Genomic DNA, 27,591 nt, shown 5'->3' with positions numbered 1-27,591 from the left:
ATCTCTGATCAGCCTTATAAGACTTCAAATAAGTTAACCTTGAGAAGGAAAATATAAAACTTCTTCCTTCTTATTGGCCTCATACACATAATAATTTTACTTCTTTTACTCTTCAAAGGTGTGTTAAAGTATGGTATAGCTTAGTAGTACCATTGTCTATGATATGGTTGGGGTCTTGGGCACAGATGTACAGTGAGTCAAGGCAATGTGGAGATGAAAGACTAATGTCATAGATTTGACCCATCTTCCCAGCTCCTCATGTGTCAAAGGAAACATGCAGAGGGCATTGCTTTTATTTCCAGACAAGGTGATATAACTTAATTATAAAAGCACCCTTCCAACACACTTTCTTCCTTCTTGGGAAGTCTATGAGAGCATTCATTACAATTCTACTTTGCCAGATAAAGATCTGACGTTCGAGGACCATAGAAAACTAACTAGCATTCAGAAGGTTGGTGGAACAATGGAAAGAATACCTGGGATTAGACAGCTGTGTTTGAATCCTGGATGAAGCTTCTACTAAGATGGGTGGGGCAATTTTATCTCACTGAACCTTAGTCTCCTAAATTTTAAACTAAAGATTATAACATTGATCTTGAGGTACTGTTGAGGGAATTGAATGTGAAGAGCTTTAAGCAGAGACGGCACCCGTTAAATGCAACTTTCTTTCCTTCCTTTTTTCAAAGTTTGGACTATTAGAGAACTAATGACTTATGTGGCCACATGAGCTAAGGCGATAACAAAATGCAGTAGATAAAAACACCAAGCAGGAGATAGTACAGAGTTTGAATCAGTTCGGCCTGGCATCAATACAAACTCACTTACTGGCTTTGCAATCTTGGATGTTACTTAATCTTTCCGGAGCTCAGTATTCTCATTATAAAATGGAAATGATTCCTACTTTGCAGGGTGGTTGCTGAGTATGGTAGCAAGGATTAAAGACAACTTTTATAAAGCATCTGGTACATTAAGTAAACAGACTGTGAGTAATACATATTGTTCAGATTTTTATTAATTAAAGCTTGTCTATAGACTCATCTCCTGTACTTAATATTCCTTTTTCCACCCAAGACCTTGAAAGGGTTATGGTAGGGGGCTGATCACCTATTAGCTGGTTTAGCTGTGTTACTCTAGCTCCTAAGAATTAAGGTTACAGTTCCAGCCTTGCCATTAACTATTTAACTGTATGTCTTAGATAGGAATTCTAGGCCTGAATTTTGTTCATTTGTAAAATGAGGAGGCTGGAATAAATAATTCCTAAGGTTCCCTGTCGCTATAATATTTTATGATTCTAGTGTCTTTTTATTGAATTATAGCAGATAAATCCTCATATCTTTAGAGCTTAACCTATTTCTCTATGGTTTAATTTTCACATTCCCTCTGCTGTATTTCTCTTCTTCTTTCCTTCTACCCTCTCTCCCTACCTCCCTCTCCTTTCTTCTTTCTTTCTCTCTTTCTCTCTCTCTCTCTTTCTTTCATTCTTTCCTCTTCAAAAGGGGATAATTTCTATCACTTTTCAAACAAACCAATATCTCCATTCTGACTTAGTGGTACTCTATGATATTAATATATCATACTTTGATATAATCTGGATTTCGGGGTGCCTGGGTGGCTCAGTAGGTTAAGCATCCAACTTTGGCTCAGGTCATGATCTCGTGGTTCATAGATTTGAGCCCTGCATCAGCTCTGTGCTGACAGCTCAGAGCCTGGAGCCTTCTTCAGATTCTGTGTTTCCCCATCCCCAACCCCCCTCTCTCTCTCTGCCCTTCCCCCATTCATGCTCTGTCTCTCTCTCTCAAAAATAAACAAACATTAAAGCAAAATAAAATAAAATAATAAAATAAAATAAAATATATGGATTGGTTTTAATCCAGAAATTCAGTAATAAATGATGATTCATTCATTTCTATGCCTCCAGTCTCCTGGTCATTGCACATGATAAAATATACCAAAATTAAAAATAAGATTCAGGTTTAACAGTTAAAAATACATCTTAGGAGTAAAACACATTTTTGGTACTCATTCCTACATTATGCAATGAGCACTTAAAAATAAACAAAAATAAGAGATTCATTAACCAACAACAGAATCTTAACAATTATTAACTAAAATTGAAATAAAATTAACTTGACCTTATCTTAGAAGGTTGTCAGAAATCAACTTTGATTATGCAGATGGGAAATAAGTTGTGAACTATTAGACTTTAGTTTCAGAAATCCAAACCCTCCTCAAACTTAGAAGTGAACTTTGCAAGGATTTGAAATAAATGTATAGATGCCATGAGCTTGTACATACTATTTGCTTTTGAATCATTTTCATCTTATTCTATTCAATTTACATATTTATTATGTATTTCATTTATTAATTTATTTTATACATACATCTATGATGTGTTTTCCCAGTGTATTCAAAATAAAATCCAAATTCCTCATCCTGGCTACTCTTTTGACTTCATTTCCAATTATTCTTCTCCTTTGTTTACTTTTTTCTAGCCACTCTGGAATCCATTCATTTCCTTGAATACACACAAAGTTTGTCTTTGGTTGAGGGCATTGTCCATGCTGTTTCTGTCTGGAGCATTCTTTTCCTTCCATGTTTCGATCCCTACCCCAAATTCTTCACCTGCCTGATTTTTCCTGTGCTTCAACTATCAACTTAAATGACACCTTCTATGAGAATTCCTTTTTAAGCAGTCAATGGATAGTATAGCAGATTTTCTCCATGCATTATTATCTTACATACTTATCACCTCTTCTCATGAACTAAAATTTGTAATTTTGTAATTATTTGTTTACTTACTTAATGTTTGATTCCCTTAGGAGACTATAAGTTCCATGAGAGCCTAAGGGATCATTTCTATATTCCCAGGATTAAGCATGGTTGGGTAATGAATTAATGATTCTATTGCGGTAGATTCTGTAGAGTTTAGAAACGTTAATTAAATATGGACTCCATTCCCAAAGAATTTATTTTCCAATAAAGGGATAATGTACGTGCATAAGTATTGTTAAAAATATAGAAAGTAATTCATATGTCAAAAAGAGTGTAGGTAAATGCTACATAAGTTTCTTAGGCTACTGTAACACATTACCAAAAACCTGTTGACTTAACAGAAATATATTCTTTCACAATTTTGAATGCTAGAAGTCCAAAATTAAATTGTCAGCAGGGCCACTACAGTGCTAAGTGAGTTTGGTAAGCAGGGGAGAGTGGATTATTTCTGGCTAGGTCAAGGAGGGAAGGTTTCATGGAATTAATAGTATTTAAAATAGACCCGGAAGGATGGGTTAGATTTGCACATGGAAAAACAGAATAATGGCCATTCCAGATGGCAGGAACAATATTAATAAAAGGGGGGGGGGGGTGGACAGTGAGGAAATTTGGCCCGAGTGTGTGGTATATTAAACCACAAGATTAAGTCAGAAATGAGGTTAGAATTAGATTTTAGATGGTCATGAATATTGGTTAGAAGTTGTTTGGTAATTAATCTAGAATTACTAAAGTTGTGTGTGAACACCGGTGACATAATCTTACAGCTCCTGCTTCAGAAAACCTAATGAGGCAGCAGTGTTTAGGATGAGCTGGTCTCCCTTCTATTGTCTCTCTCAATTAGGAGATCACTGCAGTCAAGAGAAAATGAAAGCCTAAGACAGAGGTACCAAGAAAGGAGAATTAGTAAGACTTGGCCACTTACTGGACACCCGGGGGAAGGAGGAAAGCAAGAATGATAGATTTTGAGTCAAGATGACCTGGACAGTTGAGATTTAAAAAAATAACATAGTCAAAAGGAGGATGATTTTTAAGTAGGAGGATAAATTCAATTTTGATATACTGACTCTGAGATTTACATAAGGACACTGGAAATACAGACTGGAATCTGGGAGAGATATCAGGACTAGAGATATAAATGTGAGTTATCAGTAGTGAAATGACTGAAGTCATGCAACCCTGAAAAGCAGTGTCAAATTATGGGAAGACTATGAATGTGGGTTTTGACAGATATATTCACATTCTGTCCTTTACATTACCTGCTATATGACCTGGGACAAATTGTTTAATCCCTCCACTTTCTCATATATACAGAGGGGGGAAAATAATATTATTCTTTAGTTAGGATTACAGGATTTAAGTATTTAAAAGGACCTATCTTTTTAAGATATGCTTTCATATTTTGGTGGCATGATTCCCAGTAAGAAATATATTTATTTTACAATCCATTATCTTAAAAATTTGTAATACACTTCTTATAAATTTTTCCCTGTGATACTATTTCATTAAAAGCATATTGACTGTGATCTTCTAAACTGATTTCATGACATATGAATGACTTGCAACCCACACTTTGGAAAACACTGGTTCCAACCAGCATCCTATACTCAGATCTCACCATTACTATACACTGTTCCCTCAACCTGCATTTTTGTCACTTCCTCTACTTGGGCTACTTGTTAATATCCTACATTTTCTTGATGGTCCAAAAGAAATGATAACTGTTTATTTACTCTACTGTATCTGTATAACATTCTGTCTTTAAGAAAGATGTTGTGGGGATGAGCACTGGGTGTTATATGGAAACCAACTTGACAATAAACTATTAAAAAAAAAGAAAGAAAGAGAAGGAGAGAGATGTATCTATTGCCCAGACTATGCACTCCTTGATGACAGGAACTATATGTTATTTACCTTGGTAAAATGACTTGTTCATAAGAGGCATAGAATAAATTTTAATTTATTATTATAGAGAAAAGAGAGAAGCTGTCTGAGGAGAGAACTTGTTGGGCACTTATATCCAAGGCCCTGTCAAGGGATCCTCATGAATGCTTCAATTCTTCCTTCTCTAAATGCCAAAGCTTCCACTGATTTTTTTAAGGCAGAACACCATCTCCTCATTCAGAGCACAAAGACATAAGCCACTAATATTTTGTCCATAGAAACCTGAGCTTCTTCACAGTGGGGAAGGGAAGGTTTGGAAGGTATAAAATAAATCTGAGGAAGAAAGTAAGATATATCTACGACTTAGCTCTGGGTAAAATAATAGAAAAGTTCCTACACTGGTCTCTTTGGATTGCTAAATGACAGAATCCAATAAAGGCAACCTGAAATAAATTACTAAGGCAAGTAATTCATTTTAAATTATTAAAGTTTTTTTCATTTTTTTTCAGACCCTGAAAAACTTTTCTCTGACAGAAATGACCCCTGGCAACAGTGACATTCTGACACCATGCGTGATGCACACTCTTGGGAAGTCTGAATTCCATGTCACAATGGCTCTTTTCAGATTACTGGTTTTATCATGCCTATCAGCGCAATTAAACTACTGAAGTTTCTAATGGTCTTCTGTCCAATTTGTAAATCATCATAAAGAATATGAAGTCAACCAAATAAATTTGCTTCCATGTGATTCACTGCACAACCAGAGGCATGATATTAAAATATATTTTAAAAATGGAAAAAAAAAACCTCTTTTTGATAACAATGAATGTTTTCAGAATACCCCTTATATACTAATTTTGGGCTGGTCAGTGGAGGGGACTAACAGTTCAATGGGTCTCATAAAATGAAGTCTAGGCAATTTGTTCCTCAGGAAACACTGCTCAGGCACTGAGTACAGAGGAAAGATCAAAGCCCCAGAGTCTCAATTCAAGTTTACTCTCAGGCCTAGATGTCTAAAGGATGATCTGCATTGGTGGTCATTATGGTTTGGGTAATTTGCATGCCCTACCCTGGGCCTCAATTTACTTATTTCAAAATGAGACTATTGAACTTCTACTTAACAGACTTTCAACCTGTAATGTCTGATGAAGCTCTACCTTTAAATCCCTTTCACCTCAATTATTAATCTTAAAAAATGTGAAATGTGTTTATAAAGTTCTTTGATGTCTTTAAATGCTATTCAACACAATAACAGTACAATTCACTAAGCCTAAATTTTATCATTTTAGTTTTGCCTTAGAGGCCACGTTTTATGAAAGCCTTAATTTGCATCACCAGTAGCTGATTTAATAAAAATAAAGGGACCCCTTTTGGAAATAAATTAAAGTTGGTGGGGGAGAGCAAAGAACTTTATGCAAAGAAGACACACAAATAAACAAACAAACTCAGGAAGCTAAATTTAGAAGGGGGTCAAATGATTCTGAATTCTAAAAAATACTGTGGTCTTGTTAGTGCTGAGGAACTTGTCCTGGCTGTTTATGCACTGAGAGTTGAAGTTTCTAATGGCAATTTCCCTAACCTGTGGCCTGTTAACACCATACCTATCATACCGTGTGCCCATTTCCTTGAAGCACAATTCACTGCATGGCAATTAGACCCATAGGTGAAGAGTCTATCCTGGAGTCAGGTAGATTTATCTTTGGAGACAACTCCGCTGTATGGAATGTGAGACATACAACCTAAATGGAAAATTCCTGGAAACCATTTCACAGAAAAAAGGATATAGTATGAATGGGCCCTTCATCTTGGTGATGAGAGAGAGAGAAGTGTAAAATCAATGAGGAGAAAGACTGAGAGACCGATGCCTGATGTGATATGATGAACAGCTCATTTGCCTTTGACAAATTCTTTTAAAACTGTCTTCCTGTCAAAAACTTTCTTCAACCTCTTTCCCCTGAATAATACCCTCTCAAAGAATGCATCCTAAAGTTCTGACTACTAATAAATTTTGTAATTGTATTAATAACAGTAGCTACTTCTTGATTACTATTATTATGCCAAGCACTGGAGATTACAAAAATGAGTAAGAAACACATCCTACTTTTGGAGACCTTCCTGTCTATGGCTTTGAACTGTTGTAGTTATGACAAAAATAATAATAAGCATCATTTATCACTCATACCAGCCAAGCACTGTGCTCAGTGGGCAACATGCATAAGCTGTCCATCCAAGCCCCCTTTCCATTCATCAGATGCCCTGATTGTGAGATGATCTTGCCCTGTCCATGCATCATCTCTCTCTTCCCACTAAAAAATGGACATAGCAGAAATTCAGACCATAGGTAGAAATATTTCAACAACTTCTGGACACTCTATAGTCAACACCTAAGAACTATAGCCAATAATGAAAGGGTGCAGTGAACCAAAGTGAAAATGGAAGAAACTGAATCACCTTTAGTGCTTCAGTCTGTCCACTGTTGGACAGACACGATGGCACTCTGAAAACCACAGTGCTGTGAACCCCGCATCCGGCATTCCAACAATGACTCAAGGAGATGAATGCTATTGAAGTGTTTTGAGACTCTCTAAGGAAAGACCTTGCAACACATTAACTGCAAAACTTAGGAAGACATCATAACCTTCTGGATTTCATTACCAAAATGTACATTTTCATCTAAAATTAAAAAAAAAAAGATTGACTTTTCTTGTAGTATTACACAACCTTTGAGTGCAGCATTAAAATGCTTTGCTTTTTCCCCCACCAACTATAAGCTTCTGTTTTCTTACCCTGGGCATCTGAATCTTTTATATGCTCGGGTTCTATTCACTGCCTGTTATTCAGACATTGAAATCCCAAGTGTTAATTGTTCTTCCAAGTACATTGACAAAACAGCAGCTAAATAAGGGTAGACCAGACTGTGGTAGACTCTGACATGCATTTATGGAACAATGGGGCTCTGAGAGACAGCCTTGTAGCTCACGGGAAGACATAAGATGTGCTATTTTGACTGCTTCATAGCAGAATGGGGAACACACGCACACAAGGGAATTATGCATTTTACTTAGTTTTGCCCAAAGTCCTCAAGGCAACAGAATCTTGTGATGTCATCATGAACTTTTTTTCTCTCCCTTTCCATTGACACAAAGGCTAAAAATTTCTAATGACATCACAAAGGAAAAAGGAATCTACTCTGATTCCATAAGAAATCTATTACCTTCAATGAGACTTAAATAAAAATGTGAGAATCCTTCCTGTCAGGGTGTATGTCACTGTGCGGATGCACAGTGGGTGACACCCTCCCTAATGCAATTCAAACCAGGCAAAGAAAAAAAAGAAAAAAAAGAAAAAAAAAAAAGGATTCACAATTTAGGTTGAATAAAAAAGACATACTGAATATTGTGCCCAGCAAATTTCCTTTTTTTATAGAAGGAAATCATTTAAACATATATTTCTTCAGGGATATTCAAATTTTTACTCATGCTTGGTTACTATGTTACCAATGTTTTTGTCTTTTCTTGGGTTGGTCACAAAATCACAGAGAAAGAAGGTACAGGAAGCTTTCACTTACAGGAATGCAGTGCAGCTCAATCTTTTGTTTTTAAGGTGCAGTGATTTTAGTCTCTAAATGTAACTTCAGGCAGTCTGAAAAGAAACAGGTTAAAATCTCTTTCAGTTATAATTGGTATTTCAGATTTAATTAAAAATTAAACTTTCATAATGTTTCACCATCCAAAGCAATGCATTATCAGTCAAGCGTGGCTTTTTTTTTCTGTTAAGGAAAAAAAAAACCCTCTTTCCAGAGTAGTTTTTTAATGAAAAGAAAAGGATCTAAAGAGGAAAAAAAAAGCAATTCTGAAAAACAAAATATGCCTCCCTGTTCAGGACTTTATAATGATATGACTAGAAGCTCAGAGCCTCTGAATTTTAGCTAAATTCTATCTGATTTAAAAAAAAAAATACTCCTAAACAACAATTACACAGCCTAAAGATTACATAAAATGTTAATTTTAGAGAATAAAGAAGAAAATCTATTATCCGAATACACATATTTAAGGGAAATTAGGACTTCACATAGAATTGGAAAAAAAAAAAATGTTAGATCTACTACTTTCAAGGGACTGAACTGGTGGTGGGGCAGATGGTGAAGTAGAGGTAAATGAACATATTTAGCAATACAAAATGCCCACTGCAGTGTCTTGTGGGCTTGGCATGCTGTATACCACATCATCTATACATATATCTCATCACACACAGCCACTGCTCTGGGAAGCAGCAAGGGTCTTGAAGACTCAGGATTTGAACCAGACTTCTTGGTTTAAATAACTGAACTGCATTTCTTAACGTGTATTTTCAATCTTCAGTTAAGAGTCCAGGAATTAAAATCTCCAACTACGTCATAAATGTTTGGGCTTAGAATGTCACACTATTTTTTTTCAATCCTTTCTTTCTTCATTCGACACCATCTCTAAATAAGATAACAGTTTAAAAAAAAAAAAAAAGACACAGACTAGATTAAGTCATCCCTATTTTTAGCTTTAGATAACTGACACTACAGGATTTAGAAAAATATAGCTTTCTTAGTGTAAAATGAAAATAATACAATTATCTTCAGCTTACTGCACAGCACAGCAGTACATTTTTTGCATATTTGTAGTACTAAATGTTATATGTTTATGTCCACTCTCACATTAGTGCAAGGTAATATTTTAGTATCTCCCCATATGATAGCGTGATCATAAATCACCCTGAAATTGCATCTATTATTAGAAATTGCATCTAGTTCCGACTCGTGAATTCTATTTTCCTTTTCCCTTGAAGTATATGGAGGAATATTTTAGGTATTGTGTCTACTTGATATATATAGATTTTAAATGCAAACTGGTTCAGATTCACGAAATCCATCCATGAATGGATCAGAAAAAAAATCACTGACATTGACTAACTAAACTTTTCCCCTGCTTCTCACATGCCTGAATTAGACTAAAAACGCACCAGTGTAAAGACAGAAATTATGGAGGCGTCACCAGGGACAACTGAATGAGAGAAGGGGAGTGCACATATTTCCTTATAAGGCAACAAAACATTCATAAAAGAAACTGACAAAAATAACTCATGCTCAGAATTATATGGAATAACAATAATCCTCGATAAATGATTCAGAAATATAGAAACTGCCCACCTCTATATAAATCTGAATTACTGATTGGTATTGTTCTACTCACCGCTTAAACAAGGTTAGTGAAAACCTGATTCACTAGTTCATACAAGAAAATGTGATGGAAACTAGGCTGCATATTTATGTATAAACTATTTAACTGACAAACAGCAGTTCAATTTAATCAGTCAGATTTCCTTTTCCTCAATTCACCAGATGTTGAGTCAACTGAACTATCAGTTCAAAATAAGAAAGTGATTTCTATGAACACGGGGTCTGCTATGTTACATTCTCCTCCTTCCTCATGTATTCCTCCTCTTTGACCTTTCTCTTCACTTCTGTTTCTGCATGTTTCTTCCTTACTTTCACTTTCTTCCTTATTTTTCCCCCTCTCTTTTTTTCCCCCTCGGTGAGGGTAATGAAGCTCAAAAATAACATCTTGTATCCTGTTGAGGGAAACTTGGTCACAACTATCCTTCCAGATGACAAACTCATTCTTAAATGTCTGCTTCCCAATCCAAAGAAAACAGAGCAATTGAGAAAACAGAGACGCAACATCACTTACCACTACCAACACCACCACTTTTAATTCCCATGCTACATTCATCACAAGGAAGACTAAAGTTTATTTATATTATCCCCTAACCTCAAATAGGACCACAAATAAAACTAATAACAGGACCATTTTGTGGCACTCAGGCAAACGGCTGGGCAAAACAGATGGATCTTACTTTGCGCCAGGACTCAAAAAATACAGTCGCCAACTCACTGTTGGCGACTACATATCTTGGCCCAAAGATGGACCTGGAAGTGGGACCAGTTGTCTTTGATATGAATACTGTTCCTATTCATATCTGCCTCATGAGATAATCATTAACTCTGTCACTATGTAGTGGGGTTAAGTATTGGATAGAAACTGGGAAAATGGTCATCAAGGAAGTGAAATATTCTGAAGGCATGTCGGATTAGATTAAGGACCAAAAGTCAGGGCTAGAACATTTTTGGCACTACTATCTACTTTACAACTTCCTGGGTTTTTTTTTCAAGTTCAGTACTGTACACTATACTCACCTTTAAAATGGTAGATTTCCAGAGTATGTGTGAACAATAAGAATAACCTGCTCTTGACATTTCAGGATCTAAAATCTGTTAAGGTTTTTTTAAGTCACCAAGATCGATCTCGGTCATTATTAAAATTGACCACCAGTGTTAGACTTCTTTAATCAGGACAAAACTATGTAAGGCTTTATAGATTACAGTCAACACCCAATGATGCACTGGGAAACAGCTCAGTCAGTAATCAATGCAAATTACAAAGCCCGGAAGAATGCGTCTCTTGGCAGAGACCCTTTAGCAAAAGAGTTGTGCATTCTGCACTAGTTAGAGATTCTGAATGGCTTTCCAGAGAAGTAGCAAATGCATTATATTACAGTAACCTATCGTATAACTCACAAGTCCAAAAAACAAAGCCCCAGACAATAAAGAAAACTGAAGGGGGATGAGGAACTAAAGATCTTAACACTGACTAGTAACAAAGGGCTGCTTCTGACCACACTCTACTTTTTAAAAAAATCTTCACATGCATAGAAGTTTCAGGCATCACCAGGTCACAAAACTTCAAGAAAAGAACAACAAAGCACTCCAGTTTAGGAGGTCTATGCTATTTCAGGCATTTCTCTTAATGTTCTCCCAATTCAGCATCGATCGTATCTTGCTCAGATTGTTTTTGAGAGTTCACTCACCGCTCTATGATTTATCCATTCTGATACTGCTCAGATGATTTTTAGGAGACAAGCCCTGTCTGTGGTCAGTGTAGAGGAAAATTATAATATTTTAATTATTTCTCTTAGTCTTTTTTTTTTCTTTTCACTTAAAAAATTTTTATTATGGAAAATCTCAAGCACATGCAAGAGTAGAGAGCTTAGTAAAATGAGCTACCATGTACTTACTCATCACCCACGGTCCATCTTTTTTTATCTATACTCACCCACTTTTTCTTCTATCAGCTCATTTTAATGACAGTTCCAGATATCATATCATTTTATCCACAAATATGTTAGTAGGTAGTACTAAACAATAATGGCTTCTGAAAATCATAACAAATATCCTCATCCCATGTCAAAAATAATAGTGATTAGTTAATTTATTACATATCTTAGGTCAAGTGATTGAATTTTAATGCTTTTTGTTCTTTATTTTCATGGTTGGTTAGTTTGAATTAGGATCTAAACAAATCTACACATAATATTTAAGTCATAACTCTCCTTGAACTGATAAATCCCCATTCCTTTTTTTTTTTGTTTTTTCAATTTTAACTTTTTATTTTGGAACAGTGTCATGTCATGCTTATGGAAAAGTTGCAAAGATACTACAGAGAATTCCTATATTTTCTTTACTACCTAACATTAACATCTTATGTAACTATGGTAAATTTGTCAAAGGAAGAAATTAACATTGGTACAATACTATTAACTATATACTTTATTCAGATGTTACCTGCTTTTTTCACTAATATCTTTATTCTGTGCCAAGGGTCTAATTCTGGACACCACATTGCATTTAGTTGCCTTTTCTCCTAATCTTTTCTAATCTGTGACAGCTTCTCAGTTTTTTCTTGTTTTTATTTATTTATTTTTTTATGACCATGATACTTTAGAAGAGTGGTGGTCAGATATTCCTCAATTTGGATTTGTCTGATGTTTTCCATGATCAGGTTGGGAATATAGTTTTAGAAAAGAATACAAATGAATGAAGAGCTCTTCTTGTAACATTCTATCAGGGGATCCATGATATCCATAGGATTTACCACTGGGGATGTTAATCTTGGTCATTTGGTTAAGGGAGTGTCTGCCAGGTTTCTCTTTTCTTAGTTTTAATTAGCATAATTTCATTTTTAACAGTCTATTGAGGTGTAATTTACATAACAGAACATTCACCCTTTTAAGCGTACAACTTAAGGATTTTAAATAAATTTAGAGTGATCATCACCACAATCCAGTTTTACAACATTTTTGTCATCTAAGAAAGACCCTTCAGGTCCTTAGTTAGTCAACCACTCTTACCCTGAGCCCCAGACAATAACTAATCAGCTTTCTGTCTGTATATATTTACCTTTTCTGGACACTTCATATTCAGTGTGATGATACAACATGTGGTGTCATGCATGTGGCTTATCATGCTGTTTTTCAGAATCATCTATGTTGTGGTGTGTAGAAGTAGCCTGTTTATTAACAAATAATATTCCATTGTGCAGATATACTAAGTTTTGTTTATCCATTCATCAGTAGATGAACATGCAGACTGTTTTTTAGTTTTTGACTATTATGAATAATTCTGCTCTGAATGTTGACATATATACAAGTCTGTGTGTGGACATATGTTTTCATTTCTCCTGAGTAGATATCTAGAAGTGAAATTTCTGGGTCATAAAGGTAACTTTATTTTAACTTTTAAGAATGGTTAAGCCATTTCCTAAAGTGGCTGTATCATTTTAAATTCCAACCAGCAATGTATAAGGGTTCCAATTTCTCAGCATCTTCACTAACACTTGTTATTGCATGTCTATTTTTATTGTATCCACTCTAGTTAGTGTAAAGCAGTATCTCTCTATGGTTTTAATATACTTTTTTTAAGGATTGATGATAATGAATATTTTTTTCATATTCTTATATCTTCTTTGATAAAATATTTATTCAAACAAATTTTTAATTGGGTTGTTTGTCTTTTTGTTATTGGATTGAAGAACTTTATATATTATGAGGACAAAAATCCTTTATCAGATATATATTTGCAAATAATAAATCTCGCAAATATTTTCTCCCATTCTTTTCATTTCTTTAATGGTATATTTGGAAGTATAATAATTTTTAATTTTACTGAAATCCAAATTATCAAGTTATTTTCCATATCGCACATTGCTGCCTTATCTAAGAACCCTGTCAACTGAGGTCATGAAGATTTTTTTTTTAAATATTTTTAAAAATATTTTTATTTATATCTAGGAGAGAGAGAGACAGAGAGACAGTGTGAGCAGGGGAGGGTCAGAGAGAGAGGGAGATACAGACTCTGAAATAGGCTCCAGGCTCCAAGCTGGCAGTCAGCACAGAGCCCGATGCGGGGCTCGAACCCACGAACCGTGAGATCACGACCTAAGCGAAAGTCGGATGCTTAACCAACTAAGCCACCCAGGTGCCCCATGAAGTCTTTTATAGAACTTTTATAGTTTTAGCTCTTACATTTAGGTTCGTGATCCATTTTGAGTTAATCTTTGTGTGGGTATGAGGTCAGGACATAAAGTTATTTTTTCCATAGAGGTCTAGGATCATGGATATTTATTATTATTTCATATAGTCCTAGCACCAATTGTCCTAACACTATTTATTTAAAAGCAAAAATAATACAAAAACCCTTATTCTTTCCCCCATCAAATTGTTTTGGTACCTCTGGCAAAATCAATTGAAGAAAAACATGAAGGTTAATTTTCTGAACTTACAATTTCATTCCATTGATTTACATGCCAGTACTATACTCTCTTTCTTACTATAGTTTTTATAGTAAGCCATCTACCTTTGTTTTCCTTTTCAAAATCATTTCCACCATTCTAGGTCCTTTGCATTTTCATATAAAATGAAAATTAGGATCAGCCTGTCAATTTCTTTTTTTTTTTTTTTAATATTTTTATTTATTTCTAGGAGAGAGAGAGAGAGAGACAGCGTGAGCAGGGGAGGGTCAGAGAGAGAGGGTGTCACAGACTGAAACAGGCTCCAGGCTCTGAGCTGGCAGTCAGCACAGAGCCCGCAGCCTGTCAATTTCTACAAAAATACCTTTATTCTTTTTGATGCTATTGTTTTTTTTAAATTTCATTGCTGCTGCTAGTATATTGAAATACGATTAATTTTTGTATAATACTCTGGTACCCTGTAAACTTGCCGAACTCCTTACTCGTAGGTGAATGCATACCTTAAGCTTTTCTATATAACTTATTTTCTGCATATAAAAAGTGTTAAGTTTCTACTTTCTAATCTGGACACCTTGGATTTCTTTCTTTTCTGTTCTTTTCCCCCTCTCCTTCCCTTGGTTTCTTTCCTCTCTTTTTCTTTATATCTATTTATTCTTATCTTTCTAGAAAAAAACCCCAGTACAGTATTGAATAGAGGAGATCTGACAACCTTGCCTTGTTCTCAATCTTAGGTTTAAAACAGGGTTTATTAGGGTTAAGTATGATGTTAGTTGTAGATTTTGCATAGATGCCTTTTAATACCTTACAGAAGTTCTCTTCTAGTCCTTTTCGTTGAAAGTTTTAATCATGAATGGACAATGGATTTTCTCAAATGTTTTTTTGTGTATCCATTGCAATAGTCACAGAGTTCTCTCCTTTATTCTAATATGGTCTATTATATTAATTAATTAATCAATTAATGTTTAACCAGCCTTGCATTCCTAGGAAAAATTCTACTTGGTCAGGGTGTATAGTTCATTTACACATTGCTGTGTTTGGTTGGTGACAATTTTGTTGACGATATGGGTGCCCATGTTCATGAGGGATAATGGTTTTTTTTCTCATGATGCATTTGTCTGTCTTTAGTCTCAGAATAATATTATTATCATAGTGTGAATTGAAAACAATGTTCCTTCTTTCTCTATTTTCAGAAAAAGTTAGGTATTGTTTTTCTTTAAATATTGGATGGGATGCAATGAGGACATCTGCATCCAGATTTTTCTTTGTGTGGGATGACTTAATAATTCTATCTATTCACTATTATAGATCTATTCAGATTTTCTATTTCTTTTTGAAACAATTTCAGCAATTTGTGTATTCCCAGCAATTAGATGATTGTACATAAATTGTCTAATTTCTTAGAATATGTTTGTTCATAGTATTAATCTTTTTAATTTTCAATTTTTTGGGGGGTTGGTAGTGATTTCCGCTTTTATTCCTGACTTTCGTAATCTGTTACCTTCTCTACTTTTCCCTCTGTTATTCTAGTTAAATTTCTGTCAATTTTGTTGTTCTCTGCAAAGAATCAACTTTAATTTTCATTGATTTTTCTCTATCATTTTCTTGTTTTCCATTTCATTGATTTCTGGCCTAATCTTTATTATTTTCTTTCTTCTTAAATTGAATTTTGGTATATATTTATACCATGTCTGCATTTATCTCCATAATAATATAAGTGCAATTTATTTCTTTGGATTGTCGTTACTTTTGTCATTTCCCTTCAACCTAAAGGATTTTCTTCAGTATTTCTTATAAAGAAGGTCTGCTAGCAACAAATTGTCTCTTTCTTTGCTTATCTTGGAGTATCTTTCTTTTATCTTCTTTTTTTAATGTTTTTATTTATTTCTGAGAGAGATAGCAAGAGCAGGGGAGGGTCAGAGAGAGAGAGAGAGGGAGATACAGAATCTGAAGCAGGCTTCAGGCTCTGAGCTAGCTGTCAGCACAGAGCCCGACACGGGTCTCGAACTCACTAACTGTGAGATCATGACCTGAGCCGAAGTCAGACGCCTAACTGACTGAGCCACCCAGGCGCCCCATCTTTTATCTTCTTTTTTGAAGAACAGTTTTGTTGAATGGTTACTTGATGGTCACTTTTTAAAAATCTTTTTTCCTTCAGCACTTTGTTTAGGTTGCTCCTCTCCATTTTGACTTTAATTGTTTCTTATGAGGACTCAATTGTTAATCAGAGTGTTGTTTCCTGAATTAGTCTTTTTTCTCTTTCTTCTTTCCAGAATTTCTCTTTTTCTTTGGCTTTAAAAGTTTGACTATCATGTGTCTATATATGGATACTTTTGCATTTATCATACTTGGAGTGTGTTAAGCTTCTCAAATGTGTAGAGTAATGCCATTCATCATATCTGGCAACATTTTGGCCATTATTACTTCAAATATCTTTTTTCTGTTCTTTTTCTCCTTCTTTCTGCTTCTCCCATTACACCCATTAGTATGCTTGAAGGTATCTCAGATCTCTGAAGCTCTGTTTATTTTCTCCATTTTTTTTCTGTTTTTCAGATTAGATAATTTATACTAATTTATCTTCAGGTTCACTGATTCTTTCTTCTGTTATCTCAAATCTGCTGGTGAGTTCCTCTAGAATATTTTTCATTTTAGTTATTATGCTCTTAAACTCCAGAATTTTTGTTTCTTTTAAAATAATTTCTGGAGTGCCTGGGTGTCTCACTCAATTAAGTGTCCAATTCCTGATTTCAGTTCAGGTCTTGGTCTCATGGTTGTGGGATCAGGCCCTGCATCAGGTGCCTGCTTGGAATTCTCTCTTTCTCTCTCTCTCTCTCCCTCTCCCCTGCTGGCAGGCTCTCTATCTCACTCAAAATAAAGAAACATTTAAAACATTTAAAAAAATCTATCTTTATATTGATACTCTTTATTTAAAAAGTAATTATATTAATATTTTAATTATTTAACATGGTTTTATTTAGTTATTTGAATATACTTATGATGGCTGCTTTCAAGTCTTTGCTAAATTTGGCATCTGCTCTCCCTGCTCCAACCTAGAGATAGTTCCTATTGACTATTTTCATAACTGGGTATTGGTCAAACTCTTGTTTCTTTACATATGTGATAATTTTTTCTTGTAAATTAACATTTTATATAATATATTATAGCAACTCTGGCTTCTGATTTTTCCCTCCAGGGGATTGTTGCTGTTATTGTTACTTATTTATTTAGTGACTTATCAATCTAATTCTGTGCAGTCTGTCTTCCTCAGGCTGTGTGGCTAATGATGTCTCTGATCAGTTTTTATAATTCCTATTTTCATTTTTAGCTAAGCTTTGCCCCTGTGTCAGTACAGTTTGCAGTTCACATCTAATGATTGGTCTAGAGTTTTACTCAAACACCTTGGGGGAAGAAGCTAACATCCTTTGCTGATAAATATATGTATGGGTTGGAAATGTATTCCAAATTCACACAGTTTACATGTCTTCCTTGGCTCACTCTTTTCATTGGCATTGCTCTTATCTCCTCTTTGCACAGGCTTTAGGGTTAGCCTTGGGTATCTGGATACCTTGGACCCTTCTCTGGTCTTTCCTGGAATATGTGCAGACTTCCAAACCACTAGGCATATGTGCTCATTAGTGCCCACTACAGCAGTCTCATTTTCCAATTATCCTTGTTAAATTTCTGGCTAATATGCCAGTCTATTGCCTGCCCCAATCTGAATTGCTATAATATTTATCTTCCCGATTTGTTTATTACTGAGATTGCTACTGTTTGTGACACCTATAGGCATGTGGCTTTTCATGTTCTACTCCATCAAGTCAGGAAGATGCGAATTTTCATGGCTTGGCCTGTCCTGGTATATCTATTGTGCCAATGAAGTTTGGGTAAGGGTAAGCAGTGGAGATAGTCCCAGAGAAAACATCAGATCTCACTTATGCCTGTTGTCTCACCACAGTTTTTCACATGGTCCCTTTTACTCTCATGTATCCAGTTTGGGTGATGTCACGTATGATCTCTTTTTAGATAGTGAGCATAACAAAATTACAATATTCCTTTACCAAATAACCAATAAGCCTAATTCTTTTCCTTGTAATGCAAGTTTTGGAGGCCCAGATGCAAGGGGGGGGGGGTTATGGGTGAGTGGGGAGGTCCAGTTGCCATTGCATGAACGTTTCCCGTTTCCATGATGGTTGCATGTATATAGCAAATCCTCAACTGCCTGTTTCACTACATTTCTAAAAAGTCTAAAAATTTTGGAGACTAAGAATGTCTGTTAATCATGAGGACTGGGAGGTGGTTGGAGGATGAGGATGAGGGTGCAATACTTTCCCCATGGGAGATAAAGAATTCTGCATGACTTTATAGACCTTAGAGAAATAACTCACATTGAAGAGCTAGAATTACATGATTCAAAATGGGTTGCTAGAAAATTTGGAGCTAGACTGGGCTAGAATAAACCCATTCCAAGCAGTTGTGGAGAACATGTCATCTAGATTCAATCTCATACAAAATAGCAGCTCCAACATCTCTCTAAGGAGGCTCAAATGCCGAAGTGAATCAAGTTAGTATTTTCCAACTTATTCACTCAGTTTCCTGGCATGGCCAGGCTATATCTCCTCAGGAACATACTAAAGGAATATACTTCTCTGGGAGCTTAAATAACTCTTGTAAATCAGAAAGTTCCCATATTGAAATAGGGAATAATATGCACTTTAAAAATGATTTTTGCTTTACATAATGATCCACAATAAAATTCTCTTGAGAATAGATTCTCCTAGAGCATTTAAATTATGAATAGATTTACAAAATCACTCATCACATAAAATGAGATAAACAGGTAGTATCTGCCTTTAGGATTTTCAAAACTTTTTTTTTCTTCATGGAGATTGAAAGGGATGGGAAAATCAGCAAACTTTGTGTAGCAGAAATTCAGAATCTATGATGCATTAACTTTGAATATCTTACTGACATTTTTGGATCAACATTAATCCTTCACATCTATAAAGTGTCAAACAAATCAAAGTATTCACCAAACTTCATCTTACTAAAATGTCACAATAATTCACCTTTAACCCAGGAACCTATAACAAGTAAATATTACTCTTTCTATTTGGAAAAAAAGGAATCTAATCCATAAGATAAAGCATGAAGACGTTATATAAATTGCTTAAGGACACAGATAAGACTGGTGATGGAGTATGTGATAAAATTCCCTCACCTAATGAGAATTAGGCAATATCCAGGCTATAACAAAGAAGAAATTGGAGTCTCCATCGTTCCATTTGTGTGTATATTATAGCAGAATGAAAATAAATTTTAAAGGAGTTTTTGTTTTTTTTTGGTTTTTTTTTTGATCCTATGAAATGGCACTTCTCCAGCTAATTTCTCAGGTAAAGTGGGTGGATAGTTTTTTGGCTGTATGCTTTTGCTGGACTTTGCAATTTCTATAAGAGAATTTCAACACAAACCCTAACTTGATTACTATTTCTGCTATTAATTAACAAAAATAGCTGTTTTCCAGTCATACAATCTAGAATTCACTGTTATTTCAATTAAAGGCATAACTTAGACAAATAATATCTATAAGAAATTACAGTTCTTCCATTGGAATTTAGTATCTAAAATATTCCAAAATCTTCCTTTGAATTATATCAGAATGGAGTATCATCTACCTATTCCATATCTTATAAGACTGAAAATACCAAATTACACATCACTGAGATGTTATTGATCTATATTGAGAGCTATAAAAGAAGTATTCCTATAAAATATTCTTTGTTTCTCATAAAGGTTAATATTGATCATGGTATTCATGATATAAATATAGTGATCCCTTTATAAATTGAAGAGGAATAGAGGAAAACCGTTCTTTCTAGTCTGAGGATCAGCAATGTATTTCTTCAAAACATACGGTTAAGAGCCCAATTTGCAAATGTGTATAAGATTCTATATAAGATGATTTTTAAATATATAGGCCGGATTCTTACATTTTTACCTTATGTTTTTAGCTTTCAATTACTTCATTTATATCATATATTTCTTTATATTTTATTTACATTCATTTGTATGTTATATATGTATATATTATAACATATATGTATGTATCCTTTTAAACCATCTTTCTTTAAAGGGTGCCTGGGTGGCTCAGTCGGTTAAGCGTCCAACTTCGGCTCAGGTCATGATCTCACGGTTGGTGGGTTTGAGCCCTGTGTCGGGCTCTGTGCTAACAGTCAACTCAGAGCCTGGAGTCTGTTTCGGATTCTGTGTCTCCCGCCCTCTCTGACTCTCCCCTGCTCACACTGTCTCTCTCTCTCTCAGAAATAAATAAAACATTAAACCATCTTTCTTTTCAGAACAAAGAGATGTCCATCTATGTCTCTTTATCTGCTCTTTTGTATATCAAGCCATCTAAAGTTACAATAAGATATCCTAAAATTTTAGATGCAATTTCAAACTGCAACCTAGATCTTCTAGAAGCCAGACTTGATAAACCCATCTATGATTTCATGGTGACTTTGTTTCATTTCCTTCTACCTCAAAGCGATTCAAATCAGATGTCTGAAGCAAAGTAATAGATTTGTATCATCAGGGTCCCAGACAAACTTAAAGCCTAGATAAGCATCCTTTTGCTAAGTCACTTGAAGGTGATTCTTGGCTTTCTGTGCAAGAAAAGAAGAGTATGGAACCTATTTTCAAATCATTAATAAAGCATAGAACATAGGGTGGCCATGACCAAGTGTGCAGGCTGCGTCTTGCACAAGGGCACCCAATCTAGGGGTGTTCTCCACTCTAGAAGCTATGCTCCCTGGCCCAAGCTGCATCAGCTGGAGCAAATTATTTTTATAATGTGCACAAAGGTGCTGAAAGAGGTCACATTTTCTAAGTTGCACTAAACCTTTATGTAAGTTACAGAGGCCTAGGGTAACACATTTCTATAGTATTTCTAACAAAAATATAATTAATTCCATTAATATTTAGCTGACCCTCTGTTACATGTTACATAAATATTCAGGCAAGCCTCCTAGTAATGCCCTCACCACATGAACCTGAGTCTCCATGACTTGGACTAAACAGAATGTTAATTATATATACAGTTCACCTCAGGCAAACTAACTTTGAAACAGACCAGGACATAAAGGGTGTTTCTAACACTTTCACCATAGATGACAACAACATATAGCAGGTCATATTCTCAACATAGCAAAGTTTTTGTCCTAAGTTGAGTCAAACAGTGGATGCAGACATGATGTTATTCATATCATTACTATTTCCTTAAGTTATCTTCAGTTTGGAAGTTTCAAACTGAGAAAGTGATAACAAAACTTCAATAAGTTCTGAGACACTGGATTCTGTGTGTAATGGAATACTTTGCCTTTAAATTTAGCTCATGGTGGGCCCTGGGTGGCTCAGTCAGTTAAGCGTACTACTTCAGCTCAGGTCATGATCTTATGGTCCGTGGGTTCCAGCCCTGCGTCATTGCGCTCTATGCTGACAGCTCAGAGCCTAGAGCCTGCTTCAAATTCTCTCCCTCCCTCTCTCCTTCACCCCTCACCCATACCCCCCGCCGTTCACACTTTGTGTGTGTCTCTCTCAAAAATAAATAAACATTTAAAAAATCAAAAAATAAATTTAACTCGTGGCTTCCACTCTCCACGGAAGACTTTATACAGTTAACTCAATGAATTATTTGCAAATGAGGATAATACGTAACACATTTGTACATAAATTTTTCCTGACTACAAAACTACACATGCACATTGGAAGACACACACACACACACACACACACACACACACACACACACAGGAAAATACAGAAAAGTGTAAAAAGAAAACCAAAGTCTGATCACAGAGACTATCAATTACTACTGGCATTTCAGCATTTCATTCAAACATGGCAAATGTTAATCTCAGTTTGGCTTCTTTTTCTCCTGCACATCACTCGGTTGCTTCCATTCCCACTATCTGGTATGTAGTCAAGCAATAATAATTATTTTCTACAAACTAATTTAGCAATGAACCAAGTACTATTGTATTTCATAGGCCAACTATTATTATTCATTCTTATTGTTCATTATTACATGAGTTGAGTTTTATTCAATCATGCCCTGTAAAGATTATCTATTATATATAACGAAGTATGACATTACACAAGTGTTAGGGCATTTCTGTTCTATAATATAGATGTTAGAAATAGCTTCCTTAACCCATGGAAAACAAAAATAAAATGGCATTTTGATGCTAACAAGTCAAATATTATATATGGAGGCCAAAGGGAAATTATTTTAGACAAGATTGTTTCTTTGTTTTTATTTTTACTATATTTACCACAACACTATAATATTAGTATAAAAACCTGAGAGTTAGCTATGCTTACAAAGGTAGAGCAGTATAAAAGGCCAACAGCATATATCTCAAGAGTCTAATCCAATTCTATCTGAGGAGCTATCCCCTTTCTGTGAGCTCTGTCATGTAGAATTACATCATCTCCCATGGCTCAGATTATCTCCAATTCATAAAATGCTTTAACAAAAACTGATATGAAGTAGGTTCTATTTTATATTCACATAACTTCCTTCTCACTTTGGCTTAGCACGGAAATACACAATACATCAATATGTGTTTCATTAAGACAGTTGTTTCGATGTAGTAACAAGCTGGGCAAATGGAGGAAGTGTGCTGGATGTAATTTATTTACATTTTAATAAGACCACAGATGAATGATACCACACAGGAAGCTCACAGTAAGGTTAGGGAGAATGGTGACTGACAAACTGCCTTGAAGTTTGGAAGCTGTTAAGTATTACTTAATCAATACTATTACTTCTGAATTAAGATAGGATAACAGTTCCACAGGGATAGGTATTGTGGTCTGTGACAAACATTATGCAATGCAGGCATTAAAAACTGAGGGGGATATAAATTTTCCAAAATATGACAAAATATTAAGATTGTAACTTAGAACATAGATCAAGTGCTACCGTTTAAAACAGATGTCTCCATGATATAAAAATCTCATCAAAGCCCAAAGAGTAGGACTCTACTTCCTTAATGCACCAAAGATTACTGCTAAAATTCCCATTTAGCAGAGATGCTAACTTCATGTTAGCATTTGGATTTCTCCTACTTTACATGTTAATTCTTTTGTGAATGGTTCTAAAAATCAGGGCAAGTGTTTTAATGAAATAAGAGATTCAGAAAGCAATGGTTTTCAGTCTACAATTACAGTAGCCTGTACTATTCCTATTTCCAAATGCTGAGCAGGGCCATGTTTGTATGAGATGAATTATCACTGGTAATATTTCAGAAATTAATGTGCGTGACATTTGTCTACCTGGTGTTGTCTATCTGTCTATTCTCCAAAGAGAATTTTAAAAATCTTTCAAAAGTAAGTACAAAGTTTAATCAGCAAGTGAAGACATGATGGTAAAGGTACAACAGAATAGGAAAAGTATAAGGCTCGGGTGAGGTCAATATACAAAAGATGTGTTGTAAATTCTAATATATTTGCTTGAACATAAAACAAGACTATGACCGTATTTATGTTAGTTACTATAAACATAAATATTTTATTAGGATTTGCTGTTTTTGCATTTTTTCTTGTTTATATTTTATCTACCAACTAGAAAGTTATAAGTTCCCTGAGAGTACATGATTTACGTTTTTCTGTACTACAATTCATAGTAACTAGCATGAGGCTAACTAAAAAATTGATTCTTTATCAATATTTGCTGATTTGATTTGTGTGAAATATAAAGAATCTGGTCAAAAGGGTAAAATGTCAGATGTTCATGTATATTGTATAAAAGAACAAAATAAAGAATTCTGAAAAATAAAATAAATTAAAACAGTAGATTGGAAAAACTAGAAAGATTATGCTAAACTACATTAAGACAACAGAATTAATTTGAAAAAAATCATTAAAAATAAATCAATGTAAGTGGACACTTAAATCCCACAGATAATACAGAAGACTCTCAGAGAAAGGAAAACACCATGTTGGCATCATGAAGGAGATATGTCCTTAAATCATATATCATTTGTGTCATTGATATAAGAGTGATAAAGTATGATTGGAAATTCCAATTTCCTGATTGTATAGAACATAAGCAATCTATATTATAGAGGTCTATGAATTTTCTGAGATGATACCAAGTTTTATAGATGTTCTTGATTAGAATCTTAACACTATTATTTCAGATGTAAAAACTCATAATTTTGATTTTAAATAATAATTTTACTTTCAGCAATTTTTAAAATCCACATTTTGATATGGTATACAATTAGGTTATAAAAACCTTCAAAGGGTACTTCATAAAATACTAAATGTGATGTTTTACTAGTTATGCAAGGACAATTTAATAATGGGAAATCAATTACTATAAATCCCTTTCTGAATTATCATGCTCCTAATAATCCTATGTTTTTAGAGAAAGAAACTATGCAACTGAATTCTAATGCCCAGCAAACAATTCTGGCATAGAGTGTAAGTACTGAATAAACGTGTGTTAGAATTGACCTGAATTGAAAAAGACATCATAATAGAAGTCTATGTCCATCAGTTAGAGTTTAAAAATATTTATCCAAAAGGCATGTAATGTACTTCAACACTCATTCTTTATAAACAAAGGGTTAGAAACAGTACTCTAAAGAATATCTGTCTTAAATCTACAACTAATATCCACCTTACAACTATGAAAACAAAAAGAAACACAAACAACTAAAGACATTACCACATAATCAAGAACAAGGATACTTCTTATCTTCATGGTTACTTAGCTGTTTGGGAATTTCCAGTAATAAAATAGGACATTAAACAGAAATAAAAAGGAAAAAAGAAGATAAAGTCACCATTTGCAGATAATTTAATGGCCTTAAAAACTCAAGAGAACTTTTATAAAAATTACTAAAAAATTATTAAGAAAGTTGATTAAAGTAGCTAGATAATAAATACTATATCCTGCTATATGACATATAGGGATGTTGTTAAGAGCGTAAATCATAAGATTTCTCATCATGAAGAAAAAATTTTTGCTTTTCCTTTTCTTTTTACTGTGTCTATATGAGAAGATGAATGTTAGCTTCACCTATTGTAATCATTTAAAAATTTTTAAATTTATGTAAATCCTAACAAATCATAACAAAACTATTGTAAAGAAAAATACGGCTTTTCTTGGAATATACACAATAAAGGACAATAACAAGGACACAGCATGCCTTTACTTAAATATAATAAAGAATCTGGGTACCAATATGAAGAGAAAGACACAATTTATTTATTATAAAACATTACATAAATAAAAACATATGAGGCTCCTGAATGTGAAGACTGAATATTGCAAAGATACTGATACTAATTTATAGGTTTAATAACATTCTAATAAAAATTCCGATGGAACATTTTTACAAACTGAATGTGGTAAGTTAATTTTGAAAAATGAGTGGGTGACAATAGAGCCAAGTATTTTTGAAAAAAGAAAAATAAGGACGGTTTGACTTAACTGGTGTGTAAACTTACTATGAAGTTCTAATGGAAACAGTATGGAACCAGTGAAAGAACAGATAATTCAAAAATAGATCTGAATGTTGATAAAAATTAGTGAGCAATAAAGATGATACTAATGGGAAAATAGTGTTGGGACAACTGATTAACTATGGGGAACAAAATCAAACTGCTTATCACATACCTTACGCTAAAATAAATCCTGGAAGGAACAGAGAGTTAAAAATACAAAATAAAGCCATGATAATACCAGAAAAATGGTGAGTCCTTATCAGACCTCAAGTTGATAAAAAGAAGATAAAAGCAAAGGCACAATCATAGGGAAAGCACTGCAATAGAATTGTGGTGTTCTCACATCATATGAAAACTGGAAGAAACATTTTTACATTACGTTTGACCAAAGCAGTGATATAACATTTTAAAAATCTTGCAAATCATCAAGACAACAACTTGAGTAAAGAAGAGGAGCAAACAATTACAGTAAGAAGAAGAAGAAGAAGAAAACAATGGTAAATAAGCATATGAAAGATTCCAGCTCCATATTAATCAAATTATTGCAAATTACAACAAAATAAACCAGAGTGGGTTTTTTCCTGGTGAATTAGCAAATATTTATAAAATAATACTACTCAAAGCAGGTAAGAGTGTACTTAGAAAAGCACTCTCATATACAATTTGGGAAGAGTTATCAAAAGAAACTTGAGAAGTTTACATACACTACCCCAGAGATCAACCTTCTAAAAATAATGCTGAAAACATAATCCAAGATGTAGATAAAAGTATATGTAGATACAAGCATATAGATATAAGATATGGTTGTCAGAGCAGTAGGAATAATGGTAGAAAATAACTGACATGTCAAATATGGAGAAGTCTAAAATTTTTTTGGTACGTAAATAAAACATAATATTGTACAACCATTAAAAGTGACAATTTCATGATTCTGAGAATAATGTAATTAATGCTAATTGGAAAAAGCAGAATATCGACTATATGATCCAAAATTTTTAAAGAGTATATACACACACATCCACTTAGAAATGTACATAAAATTGGAAGGAGGTGGAGCAAAATCTTAGAATTGTTCATCCCTGATTTAAATTTATGCACTATACATTTTTTCTATTTCCATAATTATATGCAATGAGCAGATCTCATGTTTTAATCTGAACATAAAAACCCAAAACCTGTATTTTAAGCCTAAAATGAATTTATATGTGTTCAGAACCCACTCAGGGGAAAACAAACACCAATAGAAATCACTTTTCTTACACATATGGAATTACTGTGCTCATTCATTTGTGGACCTCCATAATTTTGTGCATAAGGAACTTCTATTGAGATATTTGATTTTCTTATTTTTATTTCCAAAGAGCATAATACTTCCCCTGAATTAAAAGCCAAGGAAAATAAAGTCACTCTTAAGTACCATATTTGACCTCAATGTTCTTCCAGTTCTCTGATGGCCCTTTCTCTGATCACTTCTAGATGAAGTTTACCTATTTCGTTAATAACTATTTTGGTACCAAGTTCAGTAATATTCAATCTAAGACTCATTATCTAGCCCATTAAGCCAACACCAAGAAGTCACCTTCAACCAACTGTGACCAACACAGTGAATAGTGCTTTTCATTTTCACATCTCCTTTGCCTGGAACACCAGCCATGCTGAATATTCTGAGAGTAACAATGGATAGGACTTGGATTTTTCATCAGTGCTTAAAAAATAGCTGCCAAAGTCAAGACATGCAGTAACCTTCTAAGTAAGTTTGCTGGCTCCATATTGTGTTTGAAGGCACACCCCCTCCAAACGTCTGCACTCACCA

General features: G+C 34.3%; 1 long non-coding RNA gene across 2 annotated transcripts in view; it reads right to left on the bottom strand.

Moving 5' to 3' along the window:
• Positions 1-27,591, bottom strand: part of LOC120222097 — a 513,003-nt gene that overhangs the window by 206,097 nt on the left and 279,315 nt on the right. For both annotated transcript variants that reach the window (XR_005525965.1, XR_005525964.1), the window contains one exon: positions 8,222-8,295. This is a non-coding gene — a long non-coding RNA (uncharacterized LOC120222097). The remainder of the gene's footprint in view (positions 1-8,221; positions 8,296-27,591) is intronic.

Source organism: Hyaena hyaena, unplaced genomic scaffold (assembly GCF_003009895.1).
Source record: "Hyaena hyaena isolate Hyena2069 unplaced genomic scaffold, ASM300989v1 scaffold_834, whole genome shotgun sequence".
NCBI lineage: Eukaryota > Metazoa > Chordata > Mammalia > Carnivora > Hyaenidae > Hyaena > Hyaena hyaena.
The sequence above is the reverse complement of the archived record's forward strand: the minus strand, read 5'-3'. Positions and strand labels throughout refer to the sequence as shown.